This window comes from Bidens hawaiensis, unplaced genomic scaffold (assembly GCF_021521415.1).
Source record: "Bidens hawaiensis isolate Kalapana, Puna unplaced genomic scaffold, B.hawaiensis_p1.1 tig00003058_1, whole genome shotgun sequence".
NCBI lineage: Eukaryota > Viridiplantae > Streptophyta > Magnoliopsida > Asterales > Asteraceae > Bidens > Bidens hawaiensis.
Genome location: NW_027491165.1, coordinates 2,504,308 through 2,523,232, shown reverse-complemented (window position 1 = coordinate 2,523,232; position 18,925 = coordinate 2,504,308). Strand labels below are relative to the sequence as shown.

Sequence of the window (18,925 nt, the reverse complement as noted above, 5' to 3'; positions counted from 1 at the left end):
ATGTATGCAGAAATCAAAAAAATACAAAACAAAACAACGTTAAGTTACAATTATAAGCGTGAGCATGCATATATAAAGCAAACTCCCATATAACCAAAATTTCATTAGTATAATGATAGCCGCAACGCTTCCATAACCTGAGACTATAGAACGTATATATGTGTTCTCTCTTGTAACACCTAACATTGTTGTAACATCCAAACTTATCTATACTACATTATATTATTATAATTATAATAAATTATAATAGAGATAGACAACCTTTCATTTCCCGCACTCTCTTTCTTCAGACGCCCTGAAAATTAAAAGTTTATTAAGGGCTCCGGCAACTTCACGGCCCGGTGAAGAATCAAGATCCGGCACATTCAACACAATCATTAAGTCATTTGTTCCCTCTCATTCTCTCCTTCAATTGGTGTCTGTTACGCACTCTCGCATTAACAATCGGCTTAAAATCCATTAAATACTATAAGTTCCATCTTCTCATCATTCATCCGTATAAAGCAGAATCCATTAAATACTATATGTTCCACCTTCTCCTCATTCATCCGCATAAAGCAGCGGCCACTACAAACGGAAGCCAAAACCCTAATTCGAGGAGGAAATATGACCGGATCTGAACAAGCCAAACAAGCTCCTCTGCATCTCCGCCGGCGGTAAGTTTCAATTCTGTAGTTGTATATTGTGTTAATTGTAACTCTATTATGAAGATTTAGTGATTATTTGATGTTAGGTCAAAAATTCACCTAGAATTGAAATTAGAGGATCAGTTTAATTGAATTAGAGGATCAGTTTAACAAAATCATATATCGAGATTAAAAGCATATCAATATGTAGATGTAGTTTTGACGCTTGGAATGTGTTGTTTATGGAAGAAGGCAATTTAGATAGGGAATTATTAGAATATAATGAATAGGTTTACATAATGAATTGTGTTTAATAATAAAAAGTCAAATCTTGATGTAGTTAATTATTTGAAATGTAGATACCAGATGAAGAATTGGGTGATACAAATGCTGATTCAGGCTTCACTACACCAGCTACAGAAACCCTGATAGCTGATACAACTGTTTCTGCTAAAAAGAACAGTTTGTGTAAACAACCGGTAAGTCCGTTAAAGTGTACTCTTCGGTCCAACTGACTTGTTATTTTTAGCGATTTACTGATTAAAGTCTTGACATGTGCAGGAAACTAATTCTGATGTAGTAGTTACTTACAGCGGGAGAAAAGGAAATGGGAATTCAGTTGAAAACAGTTCATGCAGGAAACGATTCAAATCTTTAGCAGGTGTGTGACATTTATATACAACTGAAGTTGTTTCTTTTAACAGGAAGTTATATTTTGTTGATTATTTAAGGTATATGTGGCAATGGAAATGCAAAAGCCATTGTGTCGGTTTTGGAAACAAATGGATCGGATGATATTAATAAAGATTCATTAATGGTAAGCAGTTGTTTTGGCACTCTAAATTGTAAGTTTGTAACTTAACTAATTCACATTTGTTATTGTTGTTAACAGCAAACCCATGAGGCGGGGGATGGACAGAGCCGTCAAAAAAGAAAACATGGAAGACCATCAAAGTTGTCGGTTAATAATGCAATTGGTTTACTAAACGATACTGAAGACACTATTAATCTTGATGAGGCGCCTCTATCTGTGTGGTTTCAAGGCATGCAACCGCTATTAGTTTTAAAATGTAAGCTTTTTTTAAAGACATAACTAACATGATTTCAAATTTTGGTAATCTTATTGTTTTGTAACTTGATCAACACTGGTTAATGTTTATAGAAAGCTCTTGTTTACGTTCTCCTGGCAACTCACCGGCTCAAGCCATGGTAGTCACCAAAAGTGGTGGTTCTCGAACCAGAAACACCGCTGACTACCAAAACGATTGGCCATTTATCAAGCGGTCCCCGATCTGGGCCACCCTTGAAGCACTTGAACTATACCAAACACCGCCTCAAAAGCCACACTTTTCACCGTTGAAGAAAATGAAGAGGAAGTTTGTGAGGGAACAACCATTGGTCACATGGTGACATTTGGGGGCATTGTTCAGATGCTTTGGGGCTTGCAACTGAGTGATTCTGTTGACATAATCAACTCCAGTTTGGCGACTTTATGTGAGCTGGAGACTCATGGGTTTGATGCAGGTTCCGTGCGGGCGTGCTTAACAGAGTTGGCTTTGTTGAAATCTAAAGCGGGCCTGTGTGAGATTAGGCGGAAAGAAGTTGAAAGTGAACTGGAAAAGAGCAGCAATGAAAAGTGTTTACGTCCTCCTGGCAACTCACCGGCTCAAGCCATGGTAGTCACCAAAAGTGGTGGTTCTCGAACCAGAACCACCGCTGACTACCAAAAAGATTGGCCATTTATCAAGCGGGACCCGATCTGGGCCACCCTTGAAGCACTTGAACTATACCAAACACCGCCTCAAAAGCCACACTTTTCACCGTTGAAGAAAATGAAAGAGGAAATTCGTGAGGGAACAGCCATTGGTCACATGGTGACATTTGGGGGCATTGTTCAGAGGCTTTGGGGCTTGCAACAGAGTGATTCTGTTGACATAATCGACTCCAGTTTGGCGACTTTATGTGAGCTGGAGACTCATGGGTTTGATGTAGGTTCCGTGCGGTCTCGTTTAACAGAGTTGGCTTTGTTGAAATCTAAAGCGGGCCCGTGTGAGATTTGGCGGAAAAAACTTGAAAGTGAGCTGGAAAAGACCAGCAATGAAAAGTGTGGAGTCGATAAAGAGTTGGACCAGTTACAGGTGGATATGCATGTGTTGAAAGAAAAGACTGAGCAGCTTGTTGTTGTGCAGAAAGCCTAGGAAGAAGAGGTTGTGTGTGAGATTGAAAACGAAGTTGGATCTTGTTGTTGTGCAGAAAGCCAAGGCAAGGTTCAAAAATGAACGGGTCAAATGAGCTGGATAACAGGTCAATACAACTGATCTATCAACATGTCAAACGGGGTCAAGGTTGCATAAAACACTTTCCCCCCCAAGAAAATAAATAATTAGCGTGCCGGATAAGTATAAAAACTATACCATGTCAATAATAATCCTTTTTATGAGATTAATAGAAAGTTTCATGCATTACTTACACTTTGAGCTCATTTGACCAGTTTCCTTTGTACCCGTTAGATAAGCGGATGGATCGAAATTGCCATATTGGTTCTGAGCATTTTTGTTTATGTAAATGCAGTTGTGTGATAGATTACCAAACCCGATGTGAGAATCTGCAGTTGATTGTAGCAGTCTTTCTTCCATCCCCAATATTGCCTTTACTATTGGTAGTAAAACTTTTGAGCTCACCTCAATTCATATTATATCTGTTTTTTTATCTGTAACGAATTGACTGTATTTTAGGTCAATGCCCTGGGTCCCCCAAATTATATCTATACTTGAGGCTGCTTTATGTGTCCCCAAAAAAGGTATATGCAGTGTAAAATGCATATATTTCTTTGTTGCGGTCAACAAAGGTAGGTAACGTTTTACTTTTTTTGCTTTAAGATGTTGTTATCATAAACATAGTATTATTGTTTTTGTCTTAGGATGGATGTTGTAATTTCTCATGGATCAAAAAGCTATTACGCGTGTGTTGGGAAGAGTCCTAACGCTTACCAAAGCCCGTCAAAGGATCTCAAGGCTATTTTTAGAAACAGACTATTATGCTCATCATACGAAGACCAAGAAGATGATAATCAAATGAGGTGCGCACGTTCTATTTTTTAAAACGACACGTGTGCACGTATTATAATGAATTATATATATATTTTTTATTTAGTCCCCTGTTTTTTTATTTAATTTTTGTAAACTCAGTTGTTTTATTATTTGATGAAATAGTTTATTAAACGTGCTCGGGTTATAACGGTTTCTTTAAAAAAGCTGAAAGCATAAAATTATTTACCCGCCGATCCGGCTCGGTCTCGTTGACTTGTTCAGCTGGTTTGTTGGCCTGTTTGATTTTGGATGTTAGAGGCAAATTGGTCATATTTAATTGAAAGGGACAAACCTTCTTGTCAATTTTGACTTTTGGGTCAAAACTGTTTTCGGACATTTTTGAATTTTCAAGTTAACTTTGACATTTTAGTTAAGGACTCAAGGTTGCCTTTTTGTTAGTCAAAGTTAATCATCAATCTGGGCATTTTCTAGATATCATGTTATATATGACTTTTTGAAGGTAACTAAAGAATTTAAGTAACAGCTATATATATCATTACAGTTACACAATAATAAATTTAAATATAACACTAATCATTTTATTAGTCCCTGACAAAAACATTTTTATAATAATTACTAATACACAGTTTTATAAGTAATGTGTAGTTTTTTCTTTGTCCATAAACTATGTTGTGTAAATAAACATATTTGCAATGCACTTTAATTTTATTTAGTAGGTCATGTTTTGGCGACGTAGTAAACGGTATGAAAACACGACTGTTTGAAAGGCTTATGAGGAAATTAGTGCTCAGGTTGTGCTAGGAGACTGAACTATAGAAATAACGGTATACAACTTTACCTATTCATTTTTTTGTTACTTCAATCTTGAAAGGGAGTATACCTTGCTGATTCTTAATTGGGATGTGTTCACGGGTTGGCAGGTTCATCTTGACATAAACGACAAAACATGGGACCTCCAATTGCTGATTCGATCACTGTTGTTAATTACTTGGTATCACAATAGTATGATCTATCATTAATCCTGTTCAAGCTTTTAGGAGGTCTTTTCGTAGTCAAGGGTATATTGATGATAATGAAAAGAAACCAGTGTTTAAATGTTGACAGGTAGTTTTGTGTTTTTTGTATGTTAATACAAAAAGGGCATTCGGTGTTGTTTTTGGCATCTTGACGAAGTTGGTAACTAAAGATTTGGCATTGTTATTCGTTTAGGATAGAAAGTTTAGGAAACTCGCAACAATACATCGTATATGATATATTTCTCTTATACCTTTTTGTTAAAAATAAAGTTTCACAATATTGATCAATATATATTCACTTTATTACCTAACATGAGTTGTGACTTATGATTAAAGTGTTACATTAAATGTAATCCATATTTGAGAAAAATACACATCCTCTACCAATTGCAACATGTTCCCATACTCAATATGACAACAAATATAATTAACATATGTCAAAATTTAGTGTTTGCTTTCAAGGAAATAATGGACAAGAAATAATGTAACAATAAATCTATTGCTATGGTACCATATCGAACTAAATAGTTATCAATCAAATCATCGTTTGATCACCGCCACATCGCAAACCAAATTCATACCGATTGAATCCCCATTGTGTCCCCGTCGCAACGCGCGGGCACACCTACTAGTACCAACTAATTTTGTTATTCTGGTACATACTTCCTATAAGATCAGTTATGTTAATCTGTAGTAAGTTTTGTAGTAGTGACCATATCAACTCGTTGTATAATATGTGTAGATCCAAAATTACATGTATAACTTTGATAGACCCAAATTAATCTATAAGCCAATAATAAAATTCATAACACACTTAAATGCTTAATAATAAAAATAAAAACTACAAAACTTCAAAACAAAAAGGATAACGTTCCACCAACATCAGATATGGACAAGAGGTGTTTTGTTTCCACATGGAAGAACTCTTCAGTTACACAAGAATGAAACCCATCTTTATTTTTTATTTATTTACTTATTTATTGTTTAGAATAACTGATACTGATTCAAAACAACACATTCTAACCCGAACCCATTTCAACTTATTGCACGCATCCGTTTTCACAAGGCTTGGCTTTATACAAGTCATACATGCCTGCCAACATCTACTCATACTTACATTTTACAATGAGTTATTGTAGTTATATAATACTAATAGAGATTGTGAACTTCAAACGGATTCAAATCGACAAGCACAGGCTGTGCACAGCCCGCTTCAACTGGTAGCCACCGCCATCTCCGATGATAGATGTTGCCATAAGAGCCAATATATTTTGATTTGATAAACATAAATTCCTAAAACCATTCACTTCGAGCTCATTTTAGTCAAAACATGCACATTAAACCCATTCTTAAAACAACACATTCTAACCAGAACCCGTTTCAGCCTATTACACAAACGCATTCGATTTCACCAGACTTAGTTTTACCCAAGTCTTACATGCATGTCAACATCATCACAAAACTTAAAAGTAACATAAACTTCATACATAATGACAACAAAATCAAGAATCAAAACCAGAATAAACCCCATTTTCCCTCAACAACCTCTTCTCTTCTTCAACATAACTCTTTCCTCTACTAGCCTGCCCAATGTCTCTCTTCCTCTTTTCCTTCTGTGAAAATGAAATATTCTTCTCTCTGAGTCCGCGCGTGTGCGAGCTCTTCCCCATCACGTAGTGCGGCCCGTGTTTTTTGCCTTTCTTGATAACTTTCTTCAGTCTCGGTTGCACCACGGGCTTCCTTGCCCGTTGACCATGACCAATCACGGTTCTTATCGTCTTCTTTGGGTGGTGGGACTTTTAAGACGGACAACCCGCCTTTATACCCATGTTGACTTAATGCCTCAAAGTCAATGCCTTTACTCTTGCGGTTCAGGGGTTTGACTGCATAAAAGTCAAAAGTTTAGTTATTATTAGAATGACACAATTTGCATATCCGACACGAAAATTGCTAAATTTTTTTGGATAAAATGTGTTTTGGGTCAAATCCAGTTCAACTAGCCAATAGATTCCTTGGCCCATTCCATTTGGGATTTAGGAAGGGTTGTTCAAACTACAAAGAGCTCATGGTTTGTTCGTAAACAAGCCGATCCGACTCAGCTCAGTTTGTAAACAAGCTGATGTTTAGAGGGCTCTCTGGCTTACTTGTTTGGCCCGTCTAAGTTAAAGCCCAAATTTTAATAAATTACATATTAGACTCAATTTTTATTACATATATGAATTATTTGTACGTTATATATATATATATATATATATATATATATATATATATATATATTGTTTTATGTATATCAATATGTGCAGTGGCAGATTCAGGAATTTTTTTCAGTGGGTTCACTACTCGGTTCAAAGGTTCAGGTCGTTTTGACGGTTCGGGTCGTTTCGACGGTTTAGGTTGGTTAAAGTTTATCACATAATAAAAGTATGACACAAAACAAAAAACAAACATTGTCATTAGAAATTAAAAAACACATAATATAAATACGATGGTCTTTTTGATTTTTTTTAACTAACACTCTATGGTTGTTCTCTATGAGTTTTCATCTTTTGAAAACGTTGCATTACTTCTTCGACCAAAACTTCTTAAAGAGACTCCCTTTATTGTAACAAATGCAATGTTTAAATATCCATCACTCATAATAAAAGCGGCGCTCAGTGTTTGTGTTACTACTAAAATAGTTATTAAAGAGACAGCCCGCCTTTATACCCATGTTGACTTAATGCCTCAAAGTCAATGCCTTTACTCTTGCGGTTCATGGGTTTGACTGCTAAAAGTCAAAAATTTAGTTATTATTAAAATGGCACAATTTGCATATTCGACACGCAAATTGCTAATTTTTTTTGAATAAAATGTGTTTTGGGTCAAATCCAGTTCAACTAGCAAATAGATTTCTTGGCCTATTCCATTTGGGATTTAGGAAAGGTTGTTCAAACTTCAAAGAGCTCATGGTTTGTTTGTAAACAAGCTTATGTTTAGCGGGTTTGCTGGCTTACTTGTTTGGCCCGTCTAAGTTGAAGCCCAAATTTTAATAAAATACAGATTAGACTCAATTTCCATTACATATATGAATTATTTGTACGTTAAATATATATATATATATATATATATATATATATATATATATATATATATATATATATATATATATATTTGTTTTATGTATATCAATATGTGTGAAAAAACTTAAAAATTCTAAAAATAAACAATATGTCTCAGCAAGCCATGAGCTGGCTTGAGCTTTCGATGGGCCGCACTCAACATTTTAGTTCATTAGGATAAACGACCCACTTCCAATCCAAGGTAAGGCGCTCATCAGTTGGCTGGTTGACTTGCTCATTTAAAGTAAAACCCAAATTTTAATACTATATAACTAATAACTCAAACTTTAATATACAAATAAATATTATATATTCTGCAGTTTATAAATTAGGCATTATGTGTATGTTCAAAATACTACTCTTTTTTGTTTTTATACAATAATATTCGTCAAATATACACATTTTAAAAATTCTAAAAGTAAACGAGCTGGCCTGAGGTGAGCCAAGCTCAACGTTTCAGCTTGTAAGATAAGCGAACCGAGCATCCAGAACCCACCTGACTTGGCTCGTTTACAGCCCTACACTTGAGACATTGAGTCGCTAGTTTTATCATCCAAAGTCCAAACAAATATTTTACTTTTTTCTATGGAAACAAAGGTTACCTTTAGATTTGGATGAACCGGCAGAAGTCATTTTGTCCTTTTTTGAAACTTGTTCATTATCAGACGCATCTGTATCGGGACTTGAAGAGGCACCAGATGAAGAATCGTCCTCGTCATCATTATCACTCCATGGCATAGTTTTCTTCATGACGTATTATTAGCTCAAGATACTGTAAAGCTATTCATATATATATATCAAATTATAAGTTTTAATTATACATTTGGAATATTGCTGTTTAAAGTTAATATAATCAAATAATCAGTGGTTTGATAACTTTTGATAATTAAGGGTTTACATCACATGTAATCAGACAATTAAAACCTGATTATCTGCGGGACAATTATTACATAACAATCAGATGACGAAATCCAAAACCCATCCCCCCCAGATTGTGTTGTTCATTATCCAATCGTGATGTTGACGATTGAAATAGTCAAAGAATTTGAGAAGCGTATTTAAATTTAAGCAGAAATCAAAATAGAGCTTAATGTTACCATAGCAATAATAATGCCCGGAGAAACGATTTTGATAAGATAAAAGAAACCTTTCTTTTTTTGTTTTTGTTTCTTTTTACTTTTTTCAATTTTATTATATTAAAAAAGATACCAAGTTGTGGGCATTCAACGGAGCCACAAACGGATGAATACCTCGTCCGCACACACCACAGCAGTCACACTTTAGCGGTCGCTGCAAACGGAAGAATTCAACCGGCTAGCCCAAGCGAATAGAGAAAATGGAGGGTTTGGCTCGCACAAAAGGATAGCGGACCACAACGGGGTGAAGCGAACGACAAAGGGTGAAGGGTTAGGTCCAGTCAACGCCATGTGACGCAATGTGATACGATGAAACAATTTGTTAACGGTTTCCTTGAATGCCCACAAAACACAGCCTTTGTGTATCACTCTCAGGCTATGTGTCGTGGGATAACTAGTTATCGTGTCACGTCACTACCACATAAGATGAAGAGTTTTAGCTTAACTAATGTGATGTGGGTTAACTTGGTTTAACTAATATTTAAAATATTTAAATAAAATAAGTAAAACATAAATAAATGTTTGTGTGTTTGAATATGATCGGTGAGTTTAAAATAGACCTCATCCACATAACGTTGCTGCTGAAATGCTCTAATGTAGATTCCCATATATAATATTAGGGATGAGTAATGAGAATAATAATAGGGTACTTGATGAGTTGATGTGTAATAAAAAAGTATAATTGTTTTGTGATTTCCTCTAAAAAGAGAGTTTTTTAGAAAGTGTAAGAAAAAATAGAGGCGCTTAGATCTAAGAACTAGTGGTTGTGTAATATTTTTGATTTTTTGTATTCGTATTCGTATTCGTTTATCTGATCCGGGAATGTAATTCGGATATTTCGTATTATTAAATACTTGTATTTGTTAGTATTCAACTTGGTTTAACTTAGTGCACACTCTCATAACTTTCAAATTCGTCAAACAATTCTTAAAACCCCTTAAAATCACTTAAAACGGCTAAAAATCACATTTGTAAAAGTACAGGGACTATTTTTGCCAAATATCAAGAAACTTGATCCCCAAGATAAGTCCTATAATGTTATAACAGGTCCAAAATCGTTTTCTTGTTGTTAAAGTTGATATCTCTAAGTTATTACACCCGATTTGTCATTTATTATTGATTATATCGTTTCCTATTCGAGCTCGTTTACCAAATAAATCATCTAGGTCTCATTATTATAACCAAGCTATAAAGAAACCCTAAATACCTATGTAAACTCAGCCCCCACCTCTAAAAAATCGTTCATAATGGTTCATGGTGTTTTATCAAAGAATCTTCATTGTACAGTTTGACTTTCAAGCTTCAAGAACTTTTGACTTGTGTTTTCTCATTGTTTCGTAATCTTTCTAGGTAAGATGGCTTTTTCAACCAAAGACCTCAACCAAGACTTTCAAGCCTCAAGACTTTTTGTCTAACTAACAAAAGACCTCAACCAATTTTACTGATTTTTGGGGTTTTGTCGGTCAATTGCTCTCCGGCCCGTTTTAGGGCATAATAGTCAAAATATTTAACTATCTGATTTCTCTAACTTCTGATCGGAATTAGCTTTCGGACCGGAAGACTTTTATGTTTGTTTTGAAATTTTGAGTGTACTAGTTAGAACCCGACTTCCGATTCGAAGTTCGGATTCTGAACAGTACCAACTCGCTTAAATAGTTAAAATATCATAACTTGAGTTTTATACATCTGTTTGATCTGATTCCAGCGGCTATGTTCTCGTTTTTAATTATAGTTTACTGTCTCAAAGTTCCAGGTCTGTTCGTATTGGATCAGTCAGCTCGCTCAAGGCTCGGGACTCGTTTAATATATTTATTTTATCGTTTAACTCGCCTGAATATTAAGGTGAGTAATCACTCCCCTATTTTACTAGTGTTCAAACGTTTTGGGGACTTATGCGTACCTGTTAGTTACCTACATACTTTTACTATATACTCATTAGCAAACTGTGATCTTTGTGTGTTTATCAATTGAATGACTATTTGATATTTGTTAACATGTTTATTTGTATATTTTATCTCATTCGGCGAGGTCCATCATAATCACATTATAGTATGATCATACAACCTTCGTAGTGGCCAAAGCCCGATTTGCATGGCAATGTTTCACCGACACCCTCATTTATCACATCATGTCGTAGTAGCCAACGTCGAATTCGCATGACAATGGTTTTACCAACACTCATTATTTGCTCAATGATTTGATTGTTTATACTCACATATAATAGTTTTGCTCTTTATTTATATATTATTATATGTAATAAAAAACCGGTGATCTACTCACTCAGCATGTGTTGACAAAAATATATATTTTGTACGCATTTGCAGGTTATCAGTTGGATTATTTATCAAGATGAAGATCACGTAGAGATGACCTTTATGATTAAAACTTATACTAGATTTTTTGATTTTGTTTTATAATTTCCTTGAATTGTTGTACTTGAATTTTAAACTAATTAATTAGATATTGTCACATTAAAAATGCATGATAGTACCTTGTGAGCTGTTAACCCAATCTCACGCCCCAACATATTCGCCTTAGGTTGGGGGTGTCAGGTTGAGATTTAAATTGTTACAACATAAACGTGTTAAAGGATTAAAATACCACTCAAATGAACCTTTGAAACTTACCTGCCCGTGTCATCACTCAACCTTAGAGAGGATATGAATTGGTTAATTAACATCCTAAACCACCAATAATATAAAAAAATATTAAAAGTAAAAAACGATTAAATATAAAAACCTAAATAAACCCTCGTAAGAGGGGGGGGGGGCTTAATATATATATATATATATATATATATATATATATATATATATATATATATATATATATATGATTAGGATCATGCGAGAATAATTTTGAAACTGTGATCTTTGAGAACCATTTTGGACTACAAAAAAAATTCTTTTTAAGAAAAACAAAAAAAAAGTTATAAAAGAAAACACGAAAATAAAAAAAAGTAAAAAAAACCAAAAATTTTTATTTTTCATCCCAGTTTTATAAAAAATATAAATAAAATAAAATAAAAATAAAAATATCGGTTTTAAAAAAATTATACATATATGTATAATATGTATTTTTTAATTTTATAAAAGTTACTTTTTATACACATATGTACAATTAAGATAAATGATAATGTATATATGTGTACATTGTGTAAATCGAGATTAAATAAAAATATACATTTGTGTATAATTAGTTTTTTTTATGCGACACCGGGATAAAAATAAAATGTTTTGGTTGTTTTACTTTTTTAAAGTTTTTGTCATTTCTTTGCTTTATTATTTTTAAAGATTTTTTTGTGGCTTGAAATAGCTCTCAAAGTTCCCAATTTTAAAAAGTTCTCTTATGATCCTTACTATATATATATATATATGTATGTATGTTATGTATGTTGGATAATGTGAGAACCATTTTAAAATTGAGAACTTTGAAAACCATTTTACACCACAAAAAAAATCTTTTTTAGAAAATTTAAAAAAATGAAACAAAAAAACACGAAAAAAGTAAAACAGCCAAAAAAATTTATTTTCATTTCGATTTCATAAAAAATAAATAATAATAAGATATCGGTTTAGCAAAATTATAAATATATTTATAATACGTATTTTTTTTAATTTTATATAAGTTGTTTTTCATACACATATGTACAATTAAGATATATGCTAATGTACATATGTGTACATTATGTAAATCGAGATTAAATAAAAATATATGTATGTGTATAATTTGGTTTTGTTATTTTTTGCGTGCACCTAGACTGGAATTTTTTTTCTTACTTTTTAAAAAAATTTATTTTTTTATTTTTTAATTTTTTAAATATTTTTTTAAGGAGTTTTTTTGGTTACCTATTAGGTTTTGTTATTTTTGCGTGAAACTAGACTGGAATGTTTTTTTCTTACTTTTTAAAAACTTTATTTTTTTATTTTATAATTTTTTAAATAATTTTTAAGGAGTTTTTTTGGTTACCCAAAATGTTCTCAAAGTTCTCAATTTCAAAAAGTTATTTTAGGATTCTCACGCTATATATATATATATATATATATATATATATATAAAATAAGGAGAGGATCATGAGAGAGCTCCATTTTATGGAGAGAACTAGAGAACTAATAATAAAGTATTTTAATTTAATTAAAAAATTATTTTTAAAATTTCTTTCATCCTTCTTATATGTTGTTATTCTTCACCACAAAAAATATAAAAATAAAAAAAACCTGTTGTAATGCATATATGCAATACATCGACTTTTTTATAATGCATATGTGCAATATTATGCATTTTGATATTTGAAATAGTGTTGAATAACATATATATAGTTGTTTGTATTGTATATTTGCAATAGTGTTATATTATATACAAAAATTAAAAAAAAAATCGATATAGTGCATATGTGTATTAGTGTTGTATTACATATATGCAATAATGTGTTTTGCATACAATTATTAGTGTTGTATTTGCATATATTAAATAGTGTATATTAGATAATGTATTTTTGTTGTATTTTATGCAATAAAATACTATTTTATATATACAATACACATTAATGCACATATGCATTACATCGACGGTTTTTTTTTTGAGGAACAATATCATCTTATTAGAAGGAGGAAAGAAAAAAAAACAAATTATTTTTTTAAAAATAGTTAAAAATAATTCTTTACTAGTTCTCTAATTCTCTCTAGATCCCACCCCTATATATATATATATATATATATATATATATATATATATATATATATATATATATAGGGAGGGGTTATTGTAAAAAGAGGAGTGTGTCTAAAAAGTGCAAGAAGCAATCTGGGTGGTCAGATCTTGTTAATCAATGGTCAAGATGAGAAGATGGAATAAATTAAGGTGTGTCTAATTTTACCTCATGAAATTGGTGTGTTAAAGGGTATTTTAGGTATATTAGGTATTTATATCATGTAGATAGTCAACTTATTAATCGGGGAAGCTCCTATTTTTATACAATCAGTTGATGGACCTTCCAAATAACACTCAAGAATAAAATCTTCTTTTATTATTCAACCCATAAACGATTGTAGTCCACAATTTACAACCACCGTCAAATTGCTTCTCTATCTCTCTCCACCGTCGTTCAAAAGAAAGCAGGCGAAGGTTAGAAATTTGTTTTCGTCATTCAATTCCTTTAGGTAACCTCGTCTGGTGTGTCTTTATGTAATCAGAGGTGTGTCTTATCATCGGCTTACTTCAGATTTTAAACTGGGTTTTTAATTGAAGTTGCAGTTGAAGAATAATGGAGAAGAAGAACACTCAATTGAATGCACGCGCGGGTAAAACGAAGAATGCAAGTGTGTTTTTAATGATGTAATTGTTTTTAGTTGAAACCCCCAGTTTCTAGGGTTTCAGTTCCTGGTCTGCTGTGTTTTTTGTAATACACAGTCGTCGATGACCGAGTGTATCAGTGTGTGTTATGTTATAGTGTGTCTGATGTTGTTGATTGAAATGAACAATTTCGTGTGTTTGAGTATTTAAGTTGATGTGTTTTCTATTGATGATTGAGAGTTGTGGTTTTATTAGGTGTGTTACAAATAACACTCAAATACTGGATGTATAATAATTTTATTAATTAGAAATTTACATTCCATAAAAAGAAAATAAATTAAGATTACAATCCTACCCTTTTAATCTAATGGTGGAAAATGCTTCCTACACTTTTTAGGAAAAGATAACCTTTTATTTTAACCTTTCTCTCTCTCTCTCTCTCTATATATATATATATATATATATATATATATATATATATATATATATAAGATGAGTATCATTACAAAACTTTTAAATTATTTGAGAACTTGAAGAAACTCTTAAAAACTAACATTTTTATTTCGATGATAAAAGCCGAGGGATTATTAAGGCGAGGGTGTGGTGCCTATCAGGCATATGTTCTCAAAGCTATGGCCGAGACTAAGGAAGTGAAAGATGTTCCTGTTGTGCGCGACTATCCAGAAGTGTTCCTTAAGGACCTTCCGGGGTTACCACCGGAGCGAGAGATAGAATTTTAGACAGACTTAATACTAGGAGCACAGCCCGTTGCAAAAGCACCTTACCGCCTGGCACCGTCCGAGATGAAAGAGTTGATGTCCCAACTGCAAGAACTCTGCGATAAAGGTTTTATAAGGCCGAGTGTTTCCCCGTGGGGCGCACCGGTGTTGTTTGTTAAAAGGATGGAAGTCTGAGAATGTGCATAAACTATCGTGAGTTGAATAAGCTTACGGTGAAGAACATGTATTCGTTACTCTGGATCGATGATTTGTTTGATCAACTACAAGGTTTGAGTTGGTTCTCACGAATAGACCTTAAATCAGGCTATCATCAGCTGAAGGTGAAAGAGTCAGACATTGATGTGTGCTGTGCGTGTGGTGAAATATAAGAGAATGGAGATTTAAGCTTTTGCACAAGACGTGTTTTAATTTTATAAAAGTGATTTCTACTAAGACTAAACACACACAAAATAGGAAAGTGTACCTATCGTATATGTAGAATAGTATTGGTAAGAACCAAGTATCGTTCCATGGACACAAATGTTTCTAATAATAAATTTTTGGTTTAATTCAATCAGAGAGTTTAAACATTTTGAGGTTCATTTTTAAAATTTTTATAATATATATATATATATATATATATATATGTATGTATATATATGTGACAAGAAGAGAAATTCTAATTGAGTAATTCAAATATATGAAGGTTTACCATCTAATATCAAGAATTCACTCCATTATTCCTTGATGATTATTAATTTAACATATGATAAACTTGTCCTAATAATATATGATAGAATAGTCCCCCATTTCTAAGTGAACATATTCTATGACATAAAAGAAAGTCCATCCTTTCCTAATGTCATGCTACCACGAGAATGTCAATTTAAGTAGACAAGCAGTTTGGTATAGTAGAACGATTAGGATTGAATTCGATTTCTCAAATACCAATCCTAACAACTTCGAGTGATTGTAGTTAACTCACACAAACTCCCCTTGGTTTATTTAACTAGATTATAATTACACATTCCATTGACATATGATTTCTTTAACTAGCATGATAACCTAAGAAATCGTGTTAATAGTGTTATTTTAGAATTATCAAAACTAGAGAAATAGATCATAGCTTATATCTCATCATTTCTAAGTACAACATAAGGATCAATGTTTTATCTTGAATAAAGTATCAAAGTATTCTTTTTACCATTTCTAGTTTCCAAGAACATGAGTTACCATGAATGATTATAAATCATCAACCTTGATGTATTGGAATAAAGTGATAAAACATTTCTTCATCAATGGATAATTGCAAAATAACCATGTACTATACCAAACTAAACCACATGTTTCATGTAATCATCAAGTAAAACAAAGCTTTTTCATAGATTATAGATGGTAATAGGAGTTTAGCTCATAATGAGCATTGTTATGAACATAAAAAGAGGTGATGATAAACACATGATTAAACTTAGAACAATCTAACCAAATGTGGATGAGTCCCCTCTCTTAATGATGGATTATGATGGTGTTGATGATGATGGATGATGATGATAACCTCCAAGCCTTCAAACTCCTCACAAGATCTTCAATATGAGTGTAATATGGGTATTTTTATAAGAGAAACCGTTTAGAATTCTTCTTCAAGCACATTTCTCAAATGCCACAAGAGCCTCTATTTATAGGTTGTCTGGAAGTAGAAGCACGGCCCCGTGCTTTATTTAGCACGGCCCGTGTCCACGTGTCCCAGTTGTGTTGGGCCAAGTTTATGTGGTTTGTACATAATATAGTTATGTTGGGCTTGGGCGCGGGCTCCATGTAAACTAAGAACACCTTTGTGTTCTCGGTGGGCTTTTATGTGTTTTGGGCCAGTGTGTTGGTTTCCCTATATATAAGTCATATTGTGTGTAGGGTTAAGGTTGTTGGTTTTACTAGTTGTTGATTCCAAGTCCTTGTAATCGCATCATTGTAGGTGCTTAAGCACCGGACGTATTAATAATATACGTGTGTTTTGAAGCAATTTCGTGTTACCCTACTTGTTAACTCGTGTTCTTGAATCACTAAGCATAGGTATTCTGCACCTATACTTGTTATATTGATATCATAATTGTAGTGATCCAGATTCGGGACTTACAATTGGTATCAGAGCCTTAGACCTTATTCAGGCTCGTTATTGTGATATCAACGGTTCGAGAATAGCTCTTACGTTAGTCATAGTGTTTTTCCGGTGAAACAGTGACCGGAGAAGAAGAAGAGAGTTTTCTTGGGAAGGAATTGATTTTGGTTTGGAAACAAATCAAAATCCCACTTTTCTCGGGAGTTTGTTACAAGTTGGCTGACAATCACTTCGTTCTCGACCATTGATAGTTCTCGGCAACCATCAGTTCTTGGGAATCGGTAGTTCTCGGTTTTTCGCGGTTCTCGGTCAAGTTCTCAACCTAACATAGTTCTCGGTCAAGACTTGGTCAGTCTCGTGGTTTTCGGTCAAATTTTGGTGGTTCTCGATCAAAGATTGGTCAACGCTCAGACTTTCGGTCAATGCCTGGTCATAATCTGGGTTCTCGGTCATAATCTGGTTTCTCGGTCAACCTGTTTCAACGTGTTCTCAGCCCAGTCTGTTGTTTTGGGCTTGTTTTACTCTACTGGACTCACAATTGATTTAATTGGACTTAAATTTTTCAATTGAACCCAGTTTTAATTGGACTTAGTTGAAATGGCCCAATTAACTAATACTAGTAACTCAATCAACTCGTCACTTCATCAGGAACTTGACTCCATCATGGGAACTGCCACTCGTATACCCCGGTTATTATCCCATGAAGGGTTCAGTGAATGAAAATTTCGTTTTGAACATTACGCCAAGATGAAAGATTCAAAAATTTGGAAAAGTATTGTAAGGGGACCTCAAAGGATCATCTATCAAAGGGTTGGTTCTGACGAGGTTCTTGTGAAACCAGTTGATCAATATGATAATGATGACTTTGCTAAAGTTGAAGAAGATGAGAAAGCTCTTTCCACTCTAACCATGGCACTCTCACATGAGATTGCCCTTTAGTTTAGAGAACTCAAATCTGCTAAAGAGTTGTGGGCTGCTCTGATAGAAGTTTATGAGGGAAATGAAGATACGAAGAGAAGTCGTCAAGATCTGCTGTGACAAAAGTTTAATATGTTTAATCATTTTTTGGGAGAGACATTGGAATCCCAACTTCAAAGGTTCATAACTCTTGCAACTAAAATGTGAATTGCAGGGATTTATCTACGAACCTCAGAAATTAACAATAAGTTAGTGAACTCCCTGCCGAAAAATTGGGACATGAATGTTGCGGTTTTCAAAAAGACTAAGGATTTAAATAGAATGAGTATGACTGAAATGATAGCCACTATTAAAACCTGTGATATGGATGATAAACAGCGGGCAATAAATCATGCTAGTTCTTACAGTGCTGCTGGATACAACGTTGCTTCCAATAGTGCTCTTATGTCTCAAGATGGTTTTTCACTGTTCAAGCCTACTCAACAACCACCTCAGGGAAACTTCCAGATGTTCTCATCTACTCTAGGTCAATCATCATCATCCAATTCGGCCAAACCAGCTCCAACATTTTTTACCAAGTTTGGTTAGTCTCCAAATGACTCTGGTAAAACCATTCCTAGTCAAAACTTCAACCAGATTCCCACCATACCTAAAGAAACTCAAGAGAATATCGCTCTAATGGCGGGATTTATGAATTGTTATCATGCTTTTATGGCCGGAGACTTGGTTCAACCGGTGGTTACTACTGAACTAGATCAGATTCATTCTGATGATGTTGAAGAAATGGACATCTCGTGGCAAATTTCCATGGTAGTTTTCCGTGCAAAGAAGTTTACTAAGAGGACGGGTAGAAATAATTGGAACATGCCTAATAACCAAAAGGTGGGTTTTAACAAAGAGACTCTCAGGTGCTACAATTGTCACGAGCCGGTAACTTTGCTCGTGAATGTACCAACC

At 33.7% G+C, this 18,925-nt stretch overlaps 2 long non-coding RNA genes and 1 pseudogene across 4 annotated transcripts; 2 read left to right on the top strand and 1 right to left on the bottom strand.

Annotated features, from left to right (window-relative positions):
• Window positions 1-1,063: 1,063 nt before the first annotated feature.
• LOC143622160 (uncharacterized) lies at window positions 1,064-1,990 on the top strand. Of its 2 annotated transcripts, none has more exons than XR_013151649.1 (4): window positions 1,064-1,287; window positions 1,358-1,443; window positions 1,519-1,696; window positions 1,868-1,990. It is a non-coding gene; the product is annotated as an uncharacterized LOC143622160 (long non-coding RNA). The 2 variants fall into 2 exon arrangements; XR_013151648.1 differs by lacking the exon at window positions 1,868-1,990 and adding an exon at window positions 1,789-1,833.
• A 1,137-nt stretch (window positions 1,991-3,127) lies between these two features.
• Window positions 3,128-3,902, top strand: LOC143622159 (uncharacterized). The gene is made up of 3 exons (XR_013151647.1): window positions 3,128-3,285; window positions 3,362-3,426; window positions 3,547-3,902. It is a non-coding gene; the product is annotated as an uncharacterized LOC143622159 (long non-coding RNA).
• Window positions 3,903-6,008: 2,106 nt separating this feature from the next.
• On the bottom strand, window positions 6,009-8,594 carry LOC143622158 (uncharacterized; annotated as a pseudogene). The gene is made up of 2 exons (XR_013151646.1): window positions 8,393-8,594; window positions 6,009-6,575 (listed from the first exon to the last, which is right to left on the bottom strand). The product of XR_013151646.1 is annotated as an uncharacterized LOC143622158 (transcript).
• Between the last annotated feature and the right edge of the window lie 10,331 nt (window positions 8,595-18,925).